The sequence below is a fragment of the Rhipicephalus microplus genome, chromosome 2, assembly GCF_043290135.1.
Source record: "Rhipicephalus microplus isolate Deutch F79 chromosome 2, USDA_Rmic, whole genome shotgun sequence".
Taxonomy (NCBI): Eukaryota; Metazoa; Arthropoda; class Arachnida; order Ixodida; family Ixodidae; genus Rhipicephalus; species Rhipicephalus microplus.
In genome coordinates, this window is record NC_134701.1 from 8,298,471 (window position 1) to 8,321,888 (window position 23,418).

General features: G+C 50.8%; 4 non-coding genes across 4 annotated transcripts; all 4 read left to right on the forward strand.

The window, feature by feature from the left end:
• Positions 1-74, forward strand: TRNAN-GUU (transfer RNA asparagine (anticodon GUU)). Its single transcript has one exon. It is a non-coding gene; the product is annotated as a tRNA-Asn (tRNA).
• A 3,226-nt stretch (positions 75-3,300) lies between these two features.
• On the forward strand, positions 3,301-3,374 carry TRNAN-GUU (transfer RNA asparagine (anticodon GUU)). The gene has a single exon. It is a non-coding gene; the product is annotated as a tRNA-Asn (tRNA).
• An 11,293-nt stretch (positions 3,375-14,667) lies between these two features.
• On the forward strand, positions 14,668-14,741 carry TRNAN-GUU (transfer RNA asparagine (anticodon GUU)). The gene has a single exon. It is a non-coding gene; the product is annotated as a tRNA-Asn (tRNA).
• A 7,849-nt stretch (positions 14,742-22,590) lies between these two features.
• TRNAN-GUU (transfer RNA asparagine (anticodon GUU)) lies at positions 22,591-22,664 on the forward strand. Its single transcript has one exon. It is a non-coding gene; the product is annotated as a tRNA-Asn (tRNA).
• Positions 22,665-23,418: the final 754 nt, after the last annotated feature.

Here is a 23,418-nt window from a genome sequence, read left to right on the forward strand (position 1 = left end):
GTCTCCGTGGCGCAATTGGTTAGCGCGATCGGCTGTTAACCGAAAGGTTGGAGGTTCGAGCCCTCCCGGTGGTGGTGCGGCGCTTTTTTTTTCTGTGGGCTGATAGCTTTGAAGATATGTTTTGATGGTGGTGAGAGTGGAGCAGAACTGTCTCCGTGGCGCAATTGGCTAGCGCGATCGGCTGTTAACCGAAAGATTGGAGGTTCGAGCCCACGCGGTGGTGGTGCAGCGCTTTTTCTTCTTTGGGCTGATAGCTTTGAAGGTATGTTCTGACGGTGGTGAGAGTGGAGCAGGACTGTCTCCGTGGCGCAATTGGCTAGCGCGATCGGCTGTTAACCGAAAAGTCGGAGGTTTGAGCCCACCCGGTGGTGGTGTGGCGCTTTTTTTCTTTGGGCTGATAGCCTTGAAGATATGTTCTGATGGTGGTGAGAGTGGAGCTGGACTGTCTCCGTGGCGCAATTGGCTTGCGCGATCGGCTGTTAACCGAAAGGTCGAGGGTTCAGCCCTCAACCTTTCCTACTACTTTTACTTTTACATAAGCTGGATTTATACGGTGTACGAGGTGTTGCTTTAGACTTGCTCGACTCATATCTAAGCGAAAGGAAACAATACGTGTGCATAAACAATTTTTCTTCGGTGACTAAACCAAATTCTCTTGGAGTGCCTCAGGGCAGTATTTTAGGTCCATTCCTGTTTAATTTGTATATAAATGATATTGTAAACATAGACCCTTCAGCAAAATTCGTTAGTTATGCGGACGATACAAGCGTATTTTTTGCACATAACGATACTGACCAGTTGATTCAAAAAGGAAATAATATATTAGAGAAGATATATAAGTGGGCATGTTCCAATGGACTATTAATAAATGCGGAAAAAACCAAAGCGGTTATATTTCGAGCAAAAGGCAAGCAGGTACAAGTAAGTTCTCCGCTCTATCTTAATAACAGTCTGATTGAAATAGTTGACAATGTCAAAACATTAGGTATCGTATTTTCAAACAACATGCTATGGGATGTACAAGTAGAGCAGGTGGCAACAAAAACGGCACGTGTACTTGGTATAATTTATCGCAACAATTATCTACTTCCATTAAAAACAATACTTATTATTTATCATTCCTTATTTATGTCCTATGTAAACTATTGCTTTATAGTATGGGGTGACACAACACAAACAAATATTGAGAAGCTTACTAGACTTCAAACTAGATTTCTGAAAATTATTGCTAAGAAAGAACCATATCAATCAGTTATGTACATGCAACAAAAATATAAACTAATCAGTTTTCAAAATCTTTACAGTTACAACATTTGTAGGACTATAAAAAAAGAGCTGAAGCAAAAAACTGTACTATCTGACTTAGCCAACCTGCAATCTTCGGAAAATAAATATGATACCCGTAAGCATAACCTCTGGTTAATACCACGATCACGCACAAAGTATGGTGACCAAATGGTACGCAGTGTTATTCCCAGAATGTTGAATTATTTAAGCAGCAATGACGTAAATATAGAAACCATGACCACAAAAAATATTGCATCTCTTTTCTTATAAATTGTATTATGATGAAATCTACCCTTTTGTATCCGTTTGACCTCTTATGTATTTTTCAACACATGTATACACAGCCTCTTCAAGATACTGATGTTTTGTTCTTCTATTCGTAGGAACTGTTGTATCCTGTTTACGTTCAGATTATGTAATTATTTTATTCCCAATAGCATGGGAATTTCTGTACATTATGCTTTTGTTCTCATTTGTATGCCACTGCTTGTGACCCATTTATTTTTAGGTAGCGGGAGCTAGTCAAGCTGTTTTAATGCAGCTTTTACTCCCGCCATCCTTCATGTTGTACCAGACATGAAAAATAAAGATTCAATTCAATTCAATTCACCCGGTGGTGGTGCGGCGCTTTTTTTCTTCGCGCTGATAGCTTTGAAGATATGTTCTGATGGTGGTGAGAGTAGAGCAAGACTGTCTCCGTGGCGCAATGGGCTAGTGCGATCGGCTGTTAACCAAAAGGTTGGAGTATCGAGCCCTCCCGGGAGTGGTGTGTTGCTTTTTTCTTTGCGCTGATAGCTCTGAAGATATGTTCTGATGGTGGTGAGAGTGGAGTAGGACTATCTCCGTGGCGCAATTGGCTAGCGCGATTTCGTTGTTAACCGAAAGGTTGGAGGTTTGAGCCCACCCGGTGGTGGTGCGGCGCTTTTTTTTCTTTGCGCTGATAGCTTTGAAGTTATGTTCTGATGGTGGTGAGAGTGGAGCAAGACTGTCTCCGTGGCGCAATGGGCTAGCGTGATCGGCTGTTAACCGAAAGGTTGGAGTTTTGAGCCCTCCCGGGAGTGGTGTGTTGCTTTTTTCTTTGCGGTAATAGCTTTGAAGATATGTTCTGATGGTGGTGAGAGTGGAGCAGGACTGTCTTCGTGGCGCAATTGGCTAGCGCGATCGGCTGTTAACCGAAAGGTTGGAGGTTCGAGCCCACCCGGTGTTGGTGCGGCGCTTTTTTTTCTTTGGTCTAGCTCTGAAGAAATGTTCTGACGGTGGTGAGAGTGGAGCAGGACTGTCCCCGTGGCGCAATTGGCTAGCGCGATCGGCTATTAACCGAAAAGTTGGAGGTTCCAGCCGTCCCGGGTGGGCTGTGTTGCTTTTTTTTATTGCGCTGATAGCTTTGAAGATATTTTCTGATGGTGGTGAGAGTGGAGCACGATTGTCTCCATGGCGCAATTGGCTAGCGCGATCGGCTGTTAACCGAAAGGTTGGAGGTTCGAGCCCACCTGGTGGTGGTGCGGCGCTTTTTTTTCTTAGGGCTGATAGCTTTGAAGATATGTTTTATTGTGGTGAGAGTGGAGCAGGACTGTCTCCGTGGCGCAATTGGCCAGCGCGATCGGCTGTTAACCGAAAAGTTGGAGGTTCGAGCCCTCCCGGGAGTGGTGTGTTGCTTTTTTCTTTGCGCTGATAGCTTTGAAGATGTGTTCTGATGGTGGTGAGAGTGGAGCACGACTGTCTCCGTGGCGCAATTGGCTAGCGCGATCGGCTGTTAACCGAAAGGTTGGAGGTTCGAGCCCACCCAGTGGTGGTGCGGCGCTTTTGTTTTTTTGGGCTGATAGCTTTGAAGATATGTTCTGATGGTGGTGAGAGGGGAGCAAGACTGTCTCCGTGGCGCATTGGGCTAGCGCGATCGGCTGTTAACCGAAAGGTTGGAGTTTCGAGCTCTCCCGGGAGGGGTGTGTGGCTTTTTTTCTTTGCGCTGATAGCTTTGAAGGTATGTTCTGACGGTGGTGAGAGTGGAGCACGACTGTCTCCGTGGCGCAATTGGTTAGCGCGATCGGCTGTTAACCGAAAGGTTGGAGGTTCGAGCCCTCCCGGTGGTGGTGCGGCGCGTTTTTTTCTGTGGGCTGATAGCTTTGAAGATATGTTCTGATGGTGGTGAGAGTGGAGCAGGACTGTCTCCGTGGCGCAATTGGCTAGCGCGATCGGCTGTTAACCGAAAGATTGGAGGTTCGAGCCCACGCGGTGGTGGTGCAGCGCTTTTTCTTCTTTGGGCTGATAGCTTTGAAGGTATGTTCTGACGGTGGTGAGAGTGGAGCAGGACTGTCTCCGTGGCGCAATTGGCTAGCGCGATCGGCTGTTAACCGAAAAGTCGGAGGTTTGAGCCCACCCGGTGGTGGTGTGGCGCTTTTTTTCTTTGGGCTGATAGCCTTGAAGATATGTTCTGATGGTGGTGAGAGTGGAGCTGGACTGTCTCCGTGGCGCAATTGGCTTGCGCGATCGGCTTTAACCGAAAGGTTGAGGGTTCAGCCCACCCGGTGGTGGTGCGGCGCTTTTTTTCTTCGCGCTGATAGCTTTGAAGATATGTTCTGATGGTGGTGAGAGTAGAGCAAGACTGTATCCGTGGCGCAATGGGCTAGTGCGATCGGCTGTTAACCAAAAGGTTGGAGTATCGAGCCCTCCCGGGAGTGGTGTGTTGCTTTTTTCTATGCGCTGATAGCTCTGAAGATATGTTCTGATGGTGGTGAGAGTGGAGTAGGACTATCTCCGTGGCGCAATTGGCTAGCGCGATTTCGTTGTTAACCGAAAGGTTGGAGGTTTGAGCCCACCCGGTTGTGGTGCGGCGCTTTTTTTTCTTTGCGCTGATAGCTTTGAAGTTATGTTCTGATGGTGGTGAGAGTGGAGCAAGACTGTCTCCGTGGCGCAATGGGCTAGCGTGATCGGCTGTTAACCGAAAGGTTGGAGTTTTGAGCCCTCCCGGGAGTGGTGTGTTGCTTTTTTCTTTGCGGTAATAGCTTTGAAGATATGTTCTGATGGTGGTGAGAGTGGAGCAGGACTGTCTTCGTGGCGCAATTGGCTAGCGCGATCGGCTGTTATCCGAAAGGTTGGAGGTTTGAGCCCACCCGGTGGTGGTGCGGCGCTTTTTTTTCTTTGGGGTGATAGCTCTGAAGAAATGGTCTGACTGTGGTGAGAGTGGACTGTCTCTGTGGCGCAATTGGCTAGCGCGATCGGCTGTTAACCAAAAGGTCGGAGGTTCGAGCCTACCGGGTGGTGGTGCGGCGCTTTTTTTTCTTTGGGCTGAAAGCTTTGAAGACATGTTATGATGGTGGTGAGAGTGGAGCAGGACTGTCTCCGTGGCGCAATAGGCTAGCGCGATCGGCTGTTAACCGAAAGGTTGGAGTTTCGAGCCCACCCGGTGGTGGTGCGGCGCTTTTTTTTCTTTGGACTGATAGCTTTGAAGATATGTTCTGATGGTGGTGAGAGTAGAGCATGACTGTCTCCGTGGCGAAATTGGCTAGCGCGATCGGCTGTTAACCGAAAGGTTGGACTTTCGAGCCCTCCCGGGAGAGGTGTGTTGCTTCTTTTCTTTGTGCTGATAGCTTGGAAGATATGTTCTGATGGTGGTGAGAGTGGAGCACGACTGTCTCCGTGGCGCAGTTCGCTAGCGCGATCGGCTGTTAACCGAAAGGTTGGAGGTTCGAGCCCACCCGGTGGTGGTGCGGCGCTTTTTTTTCTTTGTGCTGATAGCTTTGAAGATATGTTCTGATGGTGGTGAGAGTGAAGCAGGACTGTCTCCGTGGCGCAATTGGCTAGCGCGATTGGCTGTTAACCGAAAGGTTGGAGTTTCGAGCCCTCCCAGGAGTGGTGTGTTGCTTTTTTCTTTGCGCTGATAGCTCTGAAGATATGTTCTGATGGTGGTGAGAGTGGAGTAGGACTATCTCCGTGGCGCAATTGGCTAGCGCGATCGGCTGTTATCCGAAAGGTTGGAGGTTTGAGCCCACCCGGTGGTGGTGCGGCGCTTTTTTTTCTTTGGGGTGATAGCTCTGAGAAATGGTCTGACTGTGGTGAGAGTGGACTGTCTCTGTGGCGCAATTGGCTAGCGCGATCGGCTGTTAACCAAAAGGTCGGAGGTTCGAGCCTACCGGGTGGTGGTGCGGCGCTTTTTTTCTTTGGGCTGAAAGCTTTGAAGACACATTATGATGGTGGTGAGAGTGGAGCAGGACTGTCTCCGTGGCGCAATAGGCTAGCGCGATCGGCTGTTAACCGAAAGGTTGGAGTTTCGAGCCCACCCGGTGGTGGTGCGGCGCTTTTTTTTCTTTGGACTGATAGCTTTGAAGATATGTTCTGATGGTGGTGAGAGTGGAGCAGGACTGTCTCCGTGGCGCAATTGGCTAGCGCAATCGGCTGTTAACCGAATCGTCGGAGGTTCGAGCCCACCCGGTGGTGGTGTGGCGCTTTTTTTTCTTTGGGCTGATAGCTTTGAAGATATGTTCTGATGGTGGTGTGAGTGGAGCTGGACTGTCTCCGTGGCGCAATTGGCTTGCGCGATCGGCTGTGAACCGAAAAGTTGGAGGTTCGAGCCCACCCGGTGGTGGTGCGGCGCTTTTTTTTCTTTGCGCTGATAGCTTTCAAGATATGTTCTGATGGTGGTGAGAGTAGAGCAAGACTGTCTTCGTGGCGCAATGGGCTAGCACGATTGGCTGTTAACCGAAAGGTTGGAGTTTCCAGCCCTCCCGGGAGTGGTGTGTTGCTTTTTTCTTTGCGCTGATAGCTTTGAAGATATGTTCTGATGGTGGTGAGAGTGGTGCAGGACTATCTCCGTGGCGCAATTGGCTAGCGCAATTTCGTTGTTAACCGAAAGGTTGGAGGTTGGAGCCCACCCAGTGGTGGTGCGGCGCTTTTTTTTCTTTGCGCTGCTAGCTTTGAAGATATGTTCTGATTGTGGTGAGAGTGGAGCAAGACTGTCTCCATGGCGCAATGGGCTAGCGCGATTGGCTGTTAACCGAAAGGTTGGAGTTTCGAGCCCTCCCGGGTGTGGTGTGTTGCTTTTTTCTTTGCGGTAATAGCTTTGAAGATATGTTCTGATGGTGGTGAGAGTGGAGCAGGACTGTCTTCGTGGCGCAATTGGCTAGCGCGATCGGCTGTTATCCGAAAGGTTGGAGGTTTGAGCCCACCCGGTGGTGGTGCGGCGCTTTTTTTTCTTTGGGGTGATAGCTCTGACGAAATGGCCTGACGGTGGTGAGAGTGGAGCAGGACTGTCTCCGTGGCGCAATGGGCTAGCGCGATCGGCTGTTAACCGAAAGGTTGGAGGTTCGAGCCCACCCGGTGTTGGTGCGGCGCTTTTTTTTCTTTGGTCTAGCTCTGAAGAAATGTTCTGACGGTGGTGAGAGTGGAGCAGGACTGTCCCCGTGGCGCAATTGGCTAGCACGATCGGCTATTAACCGAAAAGTTGGAGGTTCCAGCCATCCCGGGTGGGCTGTGTTGCTTTTTTTATTGCGCTGATAGCTTTGAAGATATTTTCTGATGGTGGTGAGAGTGGAGCACGATTGTCTCCATGGCGCAATTGGCTAGCGCGATCGGCTGTTAACCGAAAGGTTGGAGGTTCGAGCCCACCCGGTGGTGGTTCGGCGCTTTTTTTTCTTAGGGCTGATAGCTTTGAAGATATGTTTTATTGTGGTGAGAGTGGAGCAGGACTGTCTCCGTGGCGCAATTGGCCAGCGCGATCGGCTGTTAACCGAAAAGTTGGAGGTTCGAGCCCTCCCGGGAGTGGTGTGTTGCTTTTTTCTTTGCGCTGATAGCTTTGAAGATGTGTTCTGATGGTGGTGAGAGTGGAGCACGACTGTCTCCGTGGCGCAATTGGCTAGCGCGATCGGCTGTTAACCGAAAGGTTGGAGGTTCGAGCCCACCCAGTGGTGGAGCGGCGCTTTTGTTTTTTTTGGGCTGATAGCTTTGAAGATATGTTCTGATGGTGGTGAGAGGGGAGCAAGACTGTCTCCGTGGCGCAATTGGCTAGCGCGATCGGCTGTTAACCGAAAGATTGGAGGTTCGAGCCAACGCGGTGGTGGTGCAGCGCTTTTTCTTCTTTGGGCTGATAGCTTTGAAGGTATGTTCTGACGGTGGTGAGAGTGGAGCAGGACTGTCTCCGTGGCGCAATTGGCTAGCGCGATCGGCTGTTAACCGAAAAGTCGGAGGTTTGAGCCCACCCGGTGGTGGTGTGGCGCTTTTTTTTCTTTGGGCTGATAGCCTTGAAGATATGTTCTGATGGTGGTGAGAGTGGAGCTGGACTGTCTCCGTGGCGCAATTGGCTTGCGCGATCGGCTGTTAACCGAAAGGTTGAGGGTTCAGCCCACCCGGTGGTGGTGTGGCGCTTTTTTTCTTCGCGCTGATAGCTTTGAAGATATGTTCTGATGGTGGTGAGAGTAGAGCAAGACTGTCTCCGTGGCGCATAGGCTAGTGCGATCGGCTGTTAACCAAAAGGTTGGAGTATCGAGCCCTCCCGGGAGTGGTGTGTTGCTTTTTTCTTTGCGCTGATAGCTCTGAAGATATGTTCTGATGGTGGTGAGAGTGGAGTAGGACTATCTCCGTGGCGCAATTGGCTAGCGCGATTTCGTTGTTAACCGAAAGTTGGAGGTTTGAGCTCACCCGGTGGTGGTGCGGCGCTTTTTTTTCTTTCCGCTGATAGCTTTGAAGATATGTTCTGATGGTGGTGAGAGTGGAGCAAGACTGTCTCCGTGGCGCAATGGGCTAGCGCGATCGGCTGTTAACCGAAAGGTTGGAGTTTCGAGCCCTCCCGGGAGTGGTGTGTTGCTTTTTTCTTTGTGGTAATAGCTTTGAAGATATGTTCTGATGGTGGTGAAGAGTGGAGCAGGACTGTCTTCGTGGCGCAATTGGCTAGCGCAATCGGCTGTTATCCGAAAGGTTGGAGGTTTGAGCCCACCCAGTGGTGGTGCGGCGCTTTTTTTTCTTTGGGGTGATAGCTCTGAAGAAATGGTCTGACGGTGGTGAGAGTGGACTGTCTCTCTAGCGCAATTGGCTAGCGCAATCGCCTGTTAACCGAAAAGTCGGAGGTTTGAGCCCACCCGGTGGTGGTGTGGCGCTTTTTTTTTCTTTGGGCTGCTAGCCTTGAAGATATGTTCTGATGGTGGTGAGAGTGGAGCTGGACTGTCTCCGTGGGGCAACTGGCTTGCGCGATCGACTGTTAACCGAAAGGTTGAGGGTTCAGCCCACCCGGTGGTGGTGCGGCGCTTTTTTTTCTTCGCGCTGATAGCTTTGAAGATATGTTCTGATGGTGGTGAGAGTAGAGCAAGACTGTCTCCGTGGCGCAATGGGCTAGTGCGATTGGCTGTTAACCGAAAGGTTGGAGTTTCGAGCCCTCCCGGGAGTGGTGTGTTGCTTTTTTCTTTGCGCTGATAGCTTTGAAGATATGTTCTGATGGTGGTGAGAGTGGAGTAGGACTATCTCCGTGGCGCAATTGGCCAGCGCGATTTCGTTGTTAACCGAAAGGTTGGAGATTTGAGCCCACCCGGTGGTGGTGCGGCGCTTTTTTTTCTTTGCGCTGATAGCTTTGAAGTTATGTTCTGATGGTGGTGAGAGTGGAGCAAGACTGTCTCCGTGGCGCAATGGGCTAGCGTGATCGGCTGTTAACCGAAAGGTTGGAGTTTCGAGCCCTCCCGGGAGTGGTGTGTTGCTTTTTTCTTTGCGGTAATAGCTTTGAAGATATGTTCTGATGGTGGTGAGAGTGGAGCAGGACTGTCTTCGTGGCGCAATTGGCTAGCGCGATCGGCTGTTATCCGAAAGGTTGGAGGTTTGAGCCCACCCGGTGGTGGTGCGGTGCTTTTTTTTCTTTGGGGTGATAGCTCTGAAGAAATGGTGTGACTGTGGTGAGAGTGGACTGTCTCTGTGGCGCAATTGGCTAGCGCGATCGGCTGTTAACCAAAAGGTCGGAGGTTCGAGCCTACCGGGTGATGGTGCGGCGCTTTTTTTCTTTGGGCTGAAAGCTTTGAAGACATGTTATGATGGTGGTGAGAGTGGAGCAGGACTGTCTCCGTGGCGCAATAGGCTAGCGCGATCGGCTGTTAACCGAAAGGTTGGAGTTTCGAGCCCACCCAGTGGTGGTGCGGCGCTTTTTTTTCTTTGGACTGATAGCTTTGAAGATATGTTCTGATGGTGGTGAGAGTAGAGCATGACTGTCTCCGTGGCGCAATTGGCTAGCGCGATCGGCTGTTAACCGAAAGGTTGGACTTTCGAGCCCTCCCGGGAGAGGTGTGTTGCTTCTTTTCTTTGCGCTGATAGCTTGGAAGATATGTTCTGATGGTGGTGAGAGTGGAGCACGACTGTCTCCGTGGCGCAGTTCGCTAGCGCGATCGGCTGTTAACCGAAAGGTTGGAGGTTCGAGCCCACCCGGTGGTGGTGCGGCGCTTTTTTTTCTTTGTGCTGATAGCTTTGAAGATATGTTCTGATGGTGGTGAGAGTGGAGCAGGACTGTCTCCGTGGCGCAATTGGCTAGCGCAATCGGCTGTTAACCGAATCGTTGGAGGTTCGAGCCCACCCGGTGGTGGTGTGGCGCTTTTTTTTCTTTGGGCTGATAGCTTTGAAGATATGTTCTGATGGTGGTGTGAGTGGAGCTGGACTGTCTCCGTGGCGCAATTGGCTTGCGCGATCTGCTGTGAACCGAAAAGTTGGAGGTTCGAGCCCACCCGGTGGTGGTGCGGCGCTTTTTTTTCTTTGCGCTGATAGCTTTCAAGATATGTTCTGATGGTGGTGAGAGTAGAGCAAGACTGTCTTCGTGGCGCAATGGGCTAGTATGATTGGCTGTTAACCGAAAGGTTGGAGTTTCGAGCCCTCCCGGGAGTGGTGTGTTGCTTTTTTCTTTGCGCTGATAGCTTTGAAGATATGTTCTGATGGTGGTGAGAGTGGTGCAGGACTATCTCCGTGGCGCAATTGGCTAGCGCGATTTCGTTGTTAACCGAAAGGTTGGAGGTTGGAGCCCACCCAGTGGTGGTGCGGCGCTTTTTTTTCTTTGCGCTGCTAGCTTTGAAGATATGTTCTGATTGTGGTGAGAGTGGAGCAAGACTGTCTCCGTGGCGCAATGGGCTAGCGCGATTGGCTGTTAACCGAAAGGTTGGAGTTTCGAGCCCTCCCGGGTGTGGTGTGTTGCTTTTTTCTTTGCGGTAATAGCTTTGAAGATATGTTCTGATGGTGGTGAGAGCGGAGCAGGACTGTCTTCGTGGCGCAATTGGCTAGCGCGATCGGCTGTTATCCGAAAGGTTGGAGGTTTGAGCCCACCCGGTGGCGGTGCGGCGCTTTTTTTTCTTTGGGGTGATAGCTCTGAAGAAATGGTCTGACGGTGGTGAGAGTGGAGCACGACTGTCTCTGTGGCGCAATTGGCTAGCGCGATCGGCTGTTAACCGAAAGGTTGGAGGTTCGAGCCCACCCGGTGTTGGTGCGGCGCTTTTTTTTCTTTGGTCTAGCTCTGAAGAAATGTTCTGACGGTGGTGAGAGTGGAGCAGGACTGTCCCCGTGGCGCAATTGGCTAGCGCGATCGGCTGTTAACCGAAAGGTTGGAGGTTCGAGCCCACCCGGTGGTGGTGCGGCGCTTTTTTTTCTTAGGGCTGATAGCTTTGAAGATATGTTTTATTGTGGTGAGAGTGGAGCAGGACTGTCTCCGTGGCGCAATTGGCCAGCGCGATCGGCTGTTAACCGAAAAGTTGGAGGTTCGAGCCCTCCCGGGAGTGGTGTGTTGCTTTTTTCTTTGCGCTGATAGCTTTGAAGATGTGTTCTGATGGTGGTGAGAGTGGAGCACGACTGTCTCCGTGGCACAATTGGCTAGCGCGATCGGCTGTTAACCGAAAGGTTGGAGGTTCGAGCCCACCCAGTGGTGGTGCGGCGCTTTTGTTTTTTGGGCTGATAGCTTTGAAGATATGTTCTGATGGTGGTGAGAGGGGAGCAAGACTGTCTCCGTGGCGCATTGGGCTAGCGCGATCGGCTGTTAACCGAAAGGTTGGAGTTTCTAGCTCTCCCGGGAGGGGTGTGTGGCTTTATTTTGCGCTGATAGCTTTGAAGGTATGTTCTGACGGTGGTGAGAGTGGAGCACGACTGTCTCCGTGGCGCAATTGGTTAGCGCGATCGGCTGTTAACCGAAAGGTTGGAGTTTCGAGCCCTCCCGGTGGTGGTGCGGCGCTTTTTTTTTCTGTGGGCTGATAGCTTTGAAGATATGTTCTGATGGTGGTGAGAGTGGAGCAGAACTGTCTCCGTGGCGCAATTGGCTAGCGCGATCGGCTGTTAACCGAAAGATTGGAGGTTCGAGCCCACGCGGTGGTGGTGCAGCGCTTTTTCTTCTTTGGGCTGATAGCTTTGAAGGTATGTTCTGACGGTGGTGAGAGTGGAGCAGGACTGTCTCCGTGGCGCAATTGGCTAGCGCGATCGGCTGTTAACCGAAAAGTCGGAGGTTTGAGCCCACCCGGTGGTGGTGTGGCGCTTTTTTTCTTTGGGCTGATAGCCTTGAAGATATGTTCTGATGGTGGTGAGAGTGGAGCTGGACTGTCTCCGTGGCGCAATTGGCTTGCGCCATCGGCTGTTAACCGAAAGGTTGAGGGTTCAGCCCTCAACCTTTCCTACTACTTTTACTTTTACATAAGCTGGATTTATACGGTGTACGAGGTGTTGCTTTAGACTTGCTCGACTCATATCTAAGCGAAAGGAAACAATACGTGTGCATAAACAATTTTTCTTCGGTGACTAAACCAAATTCTCTGGAGTGCCTCAGGGCAGTATTTTAGGTCCATTCCTGTTTAATTTGTATATAAATGATATTGTAAACATAGACCCTTCAGCAAAATTCGTTATTTATGCGGACGATACAAGCGTATTTTTTGCACATAACGATACTGACCAGTTGATTCAAAAAGGAAATAATATATTAGAGAAGATATATAAGTGGGCATGTTCCAATGGACTATTAATAAATGCGGAAAAAACCAAAGCGGTTATATTTCGAGCAAAAGGCAAGCAGGAACAAGTAAGTTCTCCGCTCTATCTTAATAACAGTCTGATTGAAATAGTTGACAATGTCAAAACATTAGGTATCGTATTTTCAAACAACATGCTATGGGATGCACAAGTAGAGCAGGTGGCAACAAAAACGGCACGTGTACTTGGTATAATTTATCGCAACAATTATCTACTTCCAATAAAAACAATACTTATTATTTATCATTCCTTATTTATGTCCTATGTAAACTATTGCTTTATAGTATGGGGTGACACAACACAAACAAATATTGAGAAGCTTACTAGACTTCAAACTAGATTTCTGAAAATTATTGCTAAGAAAGAACCATATCAATCAGTTATGTACATGCAACAAAAATATAAACTAATCAGTTTTCAAAATCTTTACAGTTACAACATTTGTAGGACTATAAAAAAAGAGCTGAAGCAAAAAACTGTACTATCTGACTTAGCCAACCTGCAATCTTCGGAAAATAAATATGATACCCGTAAGCATAACCTCTGGTTAATACCACGATCACGCACAAAGTATGGTGACCAAATGGTACGCAGTGTTATTCCCAGAATGTTGAATTATTTAAGCAGCAATGACGTAAATATAGAAACCATGACCACAAAAAATATTGCATCTCTTTTCTTATAAATTGTATTATGATGAAATCTACCCTTTTGTATCCGTTTGACCTCTTATGTATTTTTCAACACATGTATACACAGCCTCTTCAAGATACTGATGTTTTGTTCTTCTATTCGTAGGAACTGTTGTATCCTGTTTACGTTCAGATTATGTAATTATTTTATTCCCAATAGCATGGGAATTTCTGTACATTATGCTTTTGTTCTCATTTGTATGCCACTGCTTGTGACCCATTTATTTTTAGGTAGCGGGAGCTAGTCAAGCTGTTTTAATGCAGCTTTTACTCCCGCCATCCTTCATGTTGTACCAGACATAAAAAATAAAGATTCAATTCAATTCAATTCACCCGGTGGTGGTGCGGCGCTTTTTTTCTTCGCGCTGATAGCTTTGAAGATATGTTCTGATGGTGGTGAGAGTAGAGCAAGACTGTCTCCGTGGCGCAATGGGCTAGTGCGATCGGCTGTTAACCAAAAGGTTGGAGTATCGAGCCCTCCCGGGAGTGGTGTGTCGCTTTTTTCTTTGCGCTGATAGCTCTGAAGATATGTTCTGATGGTGGTGAGAGTGGAGTAGGACTATCTCCGTGGCGCAATTGGCTAGCGCGATTTCGTTGTTAACCGAAAGGTTGGAGGTTTGAGCCCACCCGGTGGTGGTGCGGCGCTTTTTTTTCTTTGCGCTGATAGCTTTGAAGTTACGTTCTGATGGTGGTGAGAGTGGAGCAAGACTGTCTCCGTGGCGCAATGGGCTAGCGTGATCGGCTGTTAACCGAAAGGTTGGAGTTTTGAGCCCTCCCGGGAGTGGTGTGTTGCTTTTTTCTTTGCGGTAATAGCTTTGAAGATATGTTCTGATGGTGGTGAGAGTGGAGCAGGACTGTCTTCGTGGCGCAATTGGCTAGCGCGATCGGCTGTTAACCGAAAGGTTGGAGGTTCGAGCCCACCCGGTGTTGGTGCGGCGCTTTTTTTTCTTTGGTCTAGCTCTGAAGAAATGTTCTGACGGTGGTGAGAGTGGAGCAGGACTGTCCCCGTGGCGCAATTGGCTAGCGCGATCGGCTATTAACCGAAAAGTTGGAGGTTCCAGCCGTCCCGGGTGGGCTGTGTTGCTTTTTTTATTGCGCTGATAGCTTTGAAGATATTTTCTGATGGTGGTGAGAGTGGAGCACGATTGTCTCCATGGCGCAATTGGCTAGCGCGATCGGCTGTTAACCGAAAGGTTGGAGGTTCGAGCCCACCCGGTGGTGGTGCGGCGCTTTTTTTTCTTAGGGCTGATAGCTTTGAAGATATGTTTTATTGTGGTGAGAGTGGAGCAGGACTGTCTCCGTGGCGCAATCGGCCAGCGCGATCGGCTGTTAACCGAAAAGTTGGAGGTTCGAGCCCTCCCGGGAGTGGTGTGTTGCTTTTTTCTTTCCGCTGATAGCTTTGAAGATGTGTTCTGATGGTGGTGAGAGTGGAGCACGACTGTCTCCGTGGCGCAATTGGCTAGCGCGATCGGCTGTTAACCGAAAGGTTGGAGGTTCGAGCCCACCCAGTGGTGGTGCGGCGCTTTTGTTTTTTTGGGCTGATAGCTTTGAAGATATGTTCTGATGGTGGTGAGAGGGGAGCAAGACTGTCTCCGTGGCGCATTGGGCTAGCGCGATCGGCTGTTAACCGAAAGGTTGGAGTTTCGAGCTCTCCCGGGAGGGGTGTGTGGCTTTTTTTCTTTGCGCTGATAGCTTTGAAGGTATGTTCTGACGGTGGTGAGAGTGGAGCACGACTGTCTCCGTGGCGCAATTGGTTAGCGCGATCGGCTGTTAACCGAAAGGTTGGAGGTTCGAGCCCTCCCGGTGGTGGTGCGGCGCTTTTTTTTCTGTGGGCTGATAGCTTTGAAGATATGTTCTGATGGTGGTGAGAGTGGAGCAGGACTGTCTCCGTGGCGCAATTGGCTAGCGCGATCGGCTGTTAACCGAAAGATTGGAGGTTCGAGCCCACGCGGTGGTGGTGCAGCGCTTTTTCTTCTTTGGGCTGATAGCTTTGAAGGTATGTTCTGACGGTGGTGAGAGTGGAGCAGGACTGTCTCCGTGGCGCAATTGGCTAGCGCGATCGGCTGTTAACCGAAAAGTCGGAGGTTTGAGCCCACCCGGTGGTGGTGTGGCGCTTTTTTTCTTTGGGCTGATAGCCTTGAAGATATGTTCTGATGGTGGTGAGAGTGGAGCTGGACTGTCTCCGTGGCGCAATTGGCTTGCGCGATCGGCTGTTAACCGAAAGGTTGAGGGTTCAGCCCACCCGGTGGTGGTGCGGCGCTTTTTTTCTTCGCGCTGATAGCTTTGAAGATATGTTCTGATGGTGGTGAGAGTAGAGCAAGAATTTCTCCGTGGCGCAATGGGCTAGTGCGATCGGCTGTTAACCAAAAGGTTGGAGTATCGAGCCCTCCCGGGAGTGGTGTGTTGCTTTTTTCTATGCGCTGATAGCTCTGAAGATATGTTCTGATGGTGGTGAGAGTGGAGTAGGACTATCTCCGTGGCGCAATTGGCTAGCGCGATTTCGTTGTTAACCGAAAGGTTGGAGGTTTGAGCCCACCCGGTGGTGGTGCGGCGCTTTTTTTTCTTTGCGCTGATAGCTTTGAAGTTATGTTCTGATGGTGGTGAGAGTGGAGCAAGACTGTCTCCGTGGCGCAATGGGCTAGCGTGATCGGCTGTTAACCGAAAGGTTGGAGTTTTGAGCCCTCCCGGGAGTGGTGTGTTGCTTTTTTCTTTGCGGTAATAGCTTTGAAGATATGTTCTGATGGTGGTGAGAGTGGAGCAGGACTGTCTTCGTGGCGCAATTGGCTAGCGCGATCGGCTGTTATCCGAAAGGTTGGAGGTTTGAGCCCACCCGGTGGTGGTGCGGCGCTTTTTTTTTCTTTGGGGTGATAGCTCTGAAGAAATGGTCTGACTGTGGTGAGAGTGGACTGTCTCTGTGGCGCAATTGGCTAGCGCGATCGGCTGTTAACCAAAAGGTCGGAGGTTCGAGCCTACCGGGTGGTGGTGCGGCGCTTTTTTTCTTTGGGCTGAAAGATTTGAAGACATGTTATGATGGTGGTGAGAGTGGAGCAGGACTGTCTCCGTGGCGCAATAGGCTAGCGCGATCGGCTGTTAACCGAAAGGTTGGAGGTTCGAGCCCACCCGGTGGTGGTGCGGCGCTTTTTTTTCTTTGTGCTGATAGCTTTGAAGATATGTTCTGATGGTGGTGAGAGTGAAGCAGGACTGTCTTCGTGGCGCAATTGGCTAGCGCGATTGGCTGTTAACCGAAAGGTTGGAGTTTCGAGCCCTCCCAGGAGTGGTGTGTTGCTTTTTTCTTTGCGCTGATAGCTCTGAAGATATGTTCTGATGGTGGTGAGAGTGGAGTAGGACTATCTCCGTGGCGCAATTGGCTAGCGCGATTTCGTTGTTAACCGAAAGGTTGGAGGTTTGAGCCCACCCGGTGGTGGTGCGGCGCTTTTTTTTCTTTGCGCTGATAGCTTTGAAGATATGTTCTGATGGTGGTGAGAGTGGAGCAGGACTGTCTTCGTGGCGCAAATGGCTAGCGCGATCGGCTGTTATCCGAAAGGTTGGAGGTTTGAGCCCACCCGGTGGTGGTGCGGCGCTTTTTTTTCTTTGGGGTGATAGCTCTGAAGAAATGGTCTGACTGTGGTGAGAGTGGACTGTCTCTGTGGCGCAATTGGCTAGCGCGATCGGCTGTTAACCAAAAGGTCGGAGGTTCGAGCCTACCGGGTGGTGGTGCGGCGCTTTTTTTCTTTGGGCTGAAAGCTTTGAAGACATGTTATGATGGTGGTGAGAGTGGAGCAGGACTGTCTCCGTGGCGCAATAGGCTAGCGCGATCGGCTGTTAACCGAAAGGTTGGAGTTTCGAGCCCACCCGGTGGTGGTGCGGCGCTTTTTTTTCTTTGGACTGATAGCTTTGAAGATATGTTCTGATGGTGGTGAGAGTGGAGCAGGACTGTCTCCGTGGCGCAATTGGCTAGCGCAATCGGCTGTTAACCGAATCGTCGGAGGTTCGAGCCCACCCGGTGGTGGTGTGGCGCTTTTTTTTCTTTGGGCTGATAGCTTTGAAGATATGTTCTGATGGTGGTGTGAGTGGAGCTGGACTGTCTCCGTGGCGCAATTGGCTTGCGCGATCGGCTGTGAACCGAAAAGTTGGAGGTTCGAGCCCACCCGGTGGTGGTGCGGCGCTTTTTTTTCTTTGCGCTGATAGCTTTCAAGATATGTTCTGATGGTGGTGAGAGTAGAGCAAGACTGTCTTCGTGGCGCAATGGGCTAGCACGATTGGCTGTTAACCGAAAGGTTGGAGTTTCGAGCCCTCCCGGGAGTGGTGTGTTGCTTTTTTCTTTGCGCTGATAGCTTTGAAGATATGTTCTGATGGTGGTGAGAGTGGTGCAGGACTATCTCCGTGGCGCAATTGGCTAGCGCAATTTCGTTGTTAACCGAAAGGTTGGAGGTTGGAGCCCACCCAGTGGTGGTGCGGCGCTTTTTTTTCTTTGCGCTGCTAGCTTTGAAGATATGTTCTGATTGTGGTGAGAGTGGAGCAAGACTGTCTCCATGGCGCAATGGGCTAGCGCGATTGGGTGTTAACCGAAAGGTTGGAGTTTCGAGCCCTCCCGGGTGTGGTGTGTTGCTTTTTTCTTTGCGGTAATAGCTTTGAAGATATGTTCTGATGGTGGTGAGAGTGGAGCAGGACTGTCTTCGTGGCGCAATTGGCTAGCGCGATCGGCTGTTATCCGAAAGGTTGGAGGTTTGAGCCCACCCGGTGGTGGTGCGGCGCTTTTTTTTCTTTGGGGTGATAGCTCTGACGAAATGGCCTGACGGTGGTGAGAGTGGAGCAGGACTGTCTCCGTGGCGCAATGGGCTAGCGCGATCGGCTGTTAACCGAAAGGTTGGAGGTTCGAGCCCACCCGGTGTTGGTGCGGCGCTTTTTTTTCTTTGATCTAGCTCTGAATAAATGTTCTACGGTGGTGAGAGTGGAGCAGGACTGTCCCCGTGGCGCAATTGGCTAGCACGATCGGCTATTAACCGAAAAGTTGGAGGTTCCAGCCGTCCCGGGTGGGCTGTGTTGCTTTTTTTATTGCGCTGATAGCTTTGAAGATATTTTCTGATGGTGGTGAGAGTGGAGCACGATTGTCTCCATGGCGCAATTGGCTAGCGCGATCGGCTGTTAACCGAAAGGTTGGAGGTTCGAGCCCACCCGGTGGTGGTTCGGCGCTTTTTTTTTCTTAGGGCTGATAGCTTTGAAGATATTTTTATTGTGGTGAGAGTGGAGCAGGACTGTCTCCGTGGCGCAATTGGCCAGCGCGATCGGCTGTTAACCGAAAAGTTGGAGGTTCGAGCCCTCCCGGGAGTGGTGTGTTGCTTTTTTCTTTGCGCTGATAGCTTTGAAGATGTGCTCTGATGGTGGTGAGAGTGGAGCACGACTGTCTCCGTGGCGCAATTGGCTAGCGCGATCGGCTGTTAACCGAAAGGTTGGAGGTTCGAGCCCACCCAGTGGTGGTGCGGCGCTTTTGTTTTTTTTGGGCTGATAGCTTTGAAGATATGTTCTGATGGTGGTGAGAGGGGAGCAAGACTGTCTCCGTGGCGCATTGGGCTAGCGCGATCGGCTGTTAACCGAAAGGTTGGAGTTTCGAGCTCCCCCGGGAGGGGTGTGTGGCTTTTTTTCTTTGCGCTGATAGCTTTGAAGTATGTTCTGACGGTGGTGAGAGTGGAGCACGACTGTCTCCGTGGCGGAATTGGTTAGCGCGATCGGCTGTTAACCGAAAGGTTGAGGGTTCAGCCAACCCGGTGGTGGTGCGGCGCTTTTTTTCTTCGCGCTGATAGCTTTGAAGATATGTTCTGATGGTGGTGAGAGTAGAGCAAGACTGTCTCCGTGGCGCAATGGGCTAGTGCGATCGGCTGTTAACCAAAAGGTTGGAGTATCGAGCCCTCCCGGGAGTGGTGTGTTGCTTTTTTCTATGCGCTGATAGCTCTGAAGATATGTTCTGATGGTGGTGAGAGTGGAGTAGGACTATCTCCGTGGCGCAATTGGCTAGCGCGATTTCGTTGTTAACCGAAAGGTTGGAGGTTTGAGCCCACCCGGTGGTGGTGCGGCGCTTTTTTTTCTTTGCGCTGATAGCTTTGAAGTTATGTTCTGATGGTGGGGAGAGTGGAGCAAGACTGTCTCCGTGGCGCAATGGGCTAGCGTGATCGGCTGTTAACCGAAAGGTTGGAGTTTTGAGCCCTCCCGGGAGTGGTGTGTTGCTTTTTTCTTTGCGGTAATAGCTTTGAAGATATGTTCTGATGGTGGTGAGAGTGGAGCAGGACTGTCTTCGTGGCGCAATTGGCTAGCGCGATCGGCTGTTATCCGAAAGGTTGGAGGTTTGAGCCCACCCGGTGGTGGTGCGGCGCTTTTTTTTCTTTGGGGTGATAGCTCTGAAGAAATGGTCTGACTGTGGTGAGAGTGGACTGTCTCTGTGGCGCAATTGGCTAGCGCGATCGGCTGTTAACCAAAAGGTCGGAGGTTCGAGCCTACCGGGTGGTGGTGCGGCGCTTTTTTTCTTTGGGCTGAAAGCTTTGAAGACATGTTATGATGGTGGTGAGAGTGGAGCAGGACTGTCTCCGTGGCGCAATAGGCTAGCGCGATCGGCTGTTAACCGAAAGGTTGGAGTTTCGAGCCCACCCGGTGGTGGTGCGGCGCTTTTTTTTCTTTGGACTGATAGCTTTGAAGATATGTTCTGATGGTGGCGAGAGTAGAGCATGACTGTCTCCGTGGCGACATTGGCTAGCGCGATCGGCTGTTAACCGAAAGGTTGGACTTTCGAGCCCTCCCGGGAGAGGTGTGTTGCTTGTTTTCTTTGCGCTGATAGCTTGGAAGATATGTTCTGATGGTGGTGAGACTGGAGCACGACTGTCTCCGTGGCGCAGTTCGCTAGCGCGATCGGCTGTTAACGGAAAGGTTGGAGGTTCGAGCCCACCCGGTGGTGGTGCGGCGCTTTTTTTTCTTTGTGCTGATAGCTTTGAAGATATGTTCTGATGGTGGTGAGAGTGAAGCAGGACTGTCTCCGTGGCGCAATTGGCTAGCGCGATTGGCTGTTAACCGAAAGGTTGGAGTTTCGAGCCCTCCCAGGAGTGGTGTGTTGCTTTTTTCTTTGCGCTGATAGCTCTGAAGATATGTTCTGATGGTGGTGAGAGTGGAGTAGGACTATCTCCGTGGCGCAATTGGCTAGCGCGATTTCGTTGTTAACCGAAAGGTTGGAGGTTTGAGCCCACCCGGTGGTGGTGCGGCGCTTTTTTTTCTTTGCGCTGATAGCTTTGAAGATATGTTCTGATGGTGGTGAGAGTGGAGCAGGACTGTCTTCGTGGCGCAATTGGCTAGCGCGATCGGCTGTTATCCGAAAGGTTGGAGGTTTGAGCCCACCCGGAGGTGGTGCGGCGCTTTTTTTTCTTTGGGGTGATAGCTCTGAAGAAATGGTCTGACTGTGGTGAGAGTGGACTGTCTCTGTGGCGCAATTGGCTAGCGCGATCGGCTGTTAACCAAAAGGTCGGAGGTTCGAGCCTACCGGGTGGTGGTGCGGCGCTTTTTTTCTTTGGGCTGAAAGCTTTGAAGACATGTTATGATGGTGGTGAGAGTGGAGCAGGACTGTCTCCGTGGCGCAATAGGCTAGCGCGATCGGCTGTTAACTGAAAGGTTGGAGTTTCGAGCCCACCCGGTGGTGGTGCGGCGCTTTTTTTTCTTTGGACTGATAGCTTTGAAGATATGTTCTGATGGTGGTGAGAGTGGAGCAGGACTGTCTCCGTGGCGCAATCGGCTAGCGCAATCGGCTGTTAACCGAATCGTCGGAGGTTCGAGCCCAACCGGTGGTGGTGTGGCGCTTTTTTTTCTTTGGGCTGATAGCTTTGAAGATATGTTCTGATGGTGGTGTGAGTGGAGCTGGACTGTCTCCGTGGCGCAATTGGCTTGCGCGATCGGCTGTGAACCGAAAAGTTGAGGTTCGAGCCCACCCGGTGGTGGTGCGGCGCTTTTTTTTCTTTGCGCTGATAGCTTTCAAGATATGTTCTGATGGTGGTGAGAGTAGAGCAAGACTGTCTTCGTGGCGCAATGGGCTAGCACGATTGGCTGTTAACCAAAAGGTTGGAGTTTCGAGCCCTCCCGGGAGTGGTGTGTTGCTTTTTTCTTTGCGCTGATAGCTTTGAAGTTATGTTCTGATGGTGGTGAGAGTGGTGCAGGACTATCTCCGTGGCGCAATTGGCTAGCGCGATTTCATTGTTAACCGAAAGGTTGGAGGTTGGAGCCCACCCAGTGGTGGTGCGGCGCTTTTTTTTCTTTGCGCTGCTAGCTTTGAAGATATGTTCTGATTGTGGTGAGAGTGGAGCAAGACTGTCTCCATGGCGCAATGGGCTAGCGCGATTGGCTGTTAACCGAAAGGTTGGAGTTTCGAGGCCTCCCGGGTGTGGTGTGTTGCTTTTTTCTTAGCGGTAATAGCTTTGAAGATATGTTCTGATGGTGGTGAGAGTGGAGCAGGACTGTCTTCGTGGCGCAATTGGCTAGCGCGATCGGCTGTTATCCGAAAGGTTGGAGGTTTGAGCCCACCCTGTGGTGGTGCGGCGCTTTTTTTTCTTTGGGGTGATAGCTCTGAAGAAATGGTCTGACGGTGGTGAGAGTGGAGCACGACTGTCTCTGTGGCGCAATTGGCTAGCGCGATCGGCTGTTAACCGAAAGGTTGGAGGTTCGAGCCCACCCGGTGTTGGTGCGGCGCTTTTTTTTCTTTGGTCTAGCTCTGAAGAAATGTTCTGACGGTGGTGAGAGTGGAGCAGGACTGTCCCCGTGGCGCAATTGGCTAGCGCGATCGGCTAATTACCGAAAAGTTGGAGGTTCCAGCCGTCCCGGGTGGGCTGTGTTGCTTTTTTTATTGCGCTGATAGCTTTGAAGATATTTTCTGATGGTGGTGAGAGTGGAGCACGATTGTCTCCATGGCGCAATTGGCTAGCGCGATCGGCTGTTAACCGAAAGGTTGGAGGTTCGAGCCCACCCGGTGGTGGTTCGGCGCTTTTTTTTCTTAGGGCTGATAGCTTTGAAGATATGTTTTTTTGTGGTGAGAGTGGAGCAGGACTGTCTCCGTGGCGCAATTGGCCAGCGCGATCGGCTGTTAACCGAAAAGTTGGAGGTTCGAGCCCTCCCAGGAGTGGTGTGTTGCTTTTTTCTTTGCGCTGATAGCTTTGAAGATGTGTTCTGATGGTGGTGAGAGTGGAGCACGACTGTCTCCGTGGCGCAATTGGCTAGCGCGATCGGCTGTTAACCGAAAGGTTGGAGGTTCGAGCCCACCCAGTGGTGGTGCGGCGCTTTTGTTTTTTTGGGCTGATAGCTTTGAAGATATGTTCTGGTGGTGGTGAGAGGGGAGCAAGACTATCTCCGTGGCGCATTGGGCTAGCGCGATCAGCTGTTAACCGAAAGGTTGGAGTTTCGAGCTCTCCCGGGAGGGGTGTGTGGCTTTTTTCCTTTGCGCTGATAGCTTTGAAGGTATGTTCTGACGGTGGTGAGAGTGGAGCACGACTGTCTCCGTGGCGCAATTGGTTAGCGCGATCGGCTGTTAACCGAAAAGTTGGAGGTTCGAGCCCTCCCAGGAGTGGTGTGTTGCTTTTTTCTTTGCGCTGATAGCTTTGAAGATGTGTTCTGATGGTGGTGAGAGTGGAGCACGACTGTCTCCGTGGCGCAATTGGTTAGCGCGATCGGCTGTTAACCGAAAGGTTGGAGGTTCGAGCCCTCCCGGTGGTGGTGCGGCGCTTTTTTTTCTGTGGGCTGATAGCTTTGAAGATATGTTCTGATGGTGGTGAGAGTGGAGCAGGACTGTCTCCGTGGCGCAATTGGCTAGCGCGATCGGCTGTTAACCGAAAGATTGGAAGTTCGAGCCCACGCGGTGGTGGTGAAGCGCTTTTTCTTCTTTGGGCTGATAGCTTTGAAGGTATGTTCTGACGGTGGTGAGAGTGGAGCAGGACTGTCTCCGTGGCGCAATTGGCTAGCGCGATCGGCTGTTAACCGAAAAGTCGGAGGTTTGAGCCCACCCGGTGGTGGTGTGGCGCTTTTTTTCTTTGGGCTGATAGCCTTGAAGATATGTTCTTATGGTGGTGAGAGTGAAGCAGGACTGTCTCCGTGGCGCAATTGGCTAGCGCGATTTCGTTGTTAACCGAAAGGTTGGAGGTTTGAGCCCACCCGGTGGTGGTGCGGCGCTTTTTTTTCTTTGCGCTGATAGCTTTGAAGTTATGTTCTGATGGTGGTGAGAGTGGAGCAAAACTGTCTCCGTGGCGCAATGGGCTAGCGTGATCGGCTGTTAACCGAAAGGTTGGAGTTTCGAGCCCTCCCGGGAGTGGTCTGTTGCTTTTTTCTTTGCGGTAATAGCTTTGAAGATATGTTCTGATGGTGGTGAGAGTGGAGCAGGACTGTCTTCGTGGCGCAATTGGCTAGCGCGATCGGCTGTTATCCGAAAGGTTGGAGGTTTGAGCCCACCCGGTGGTGGTGCGGCGCTTTTTTT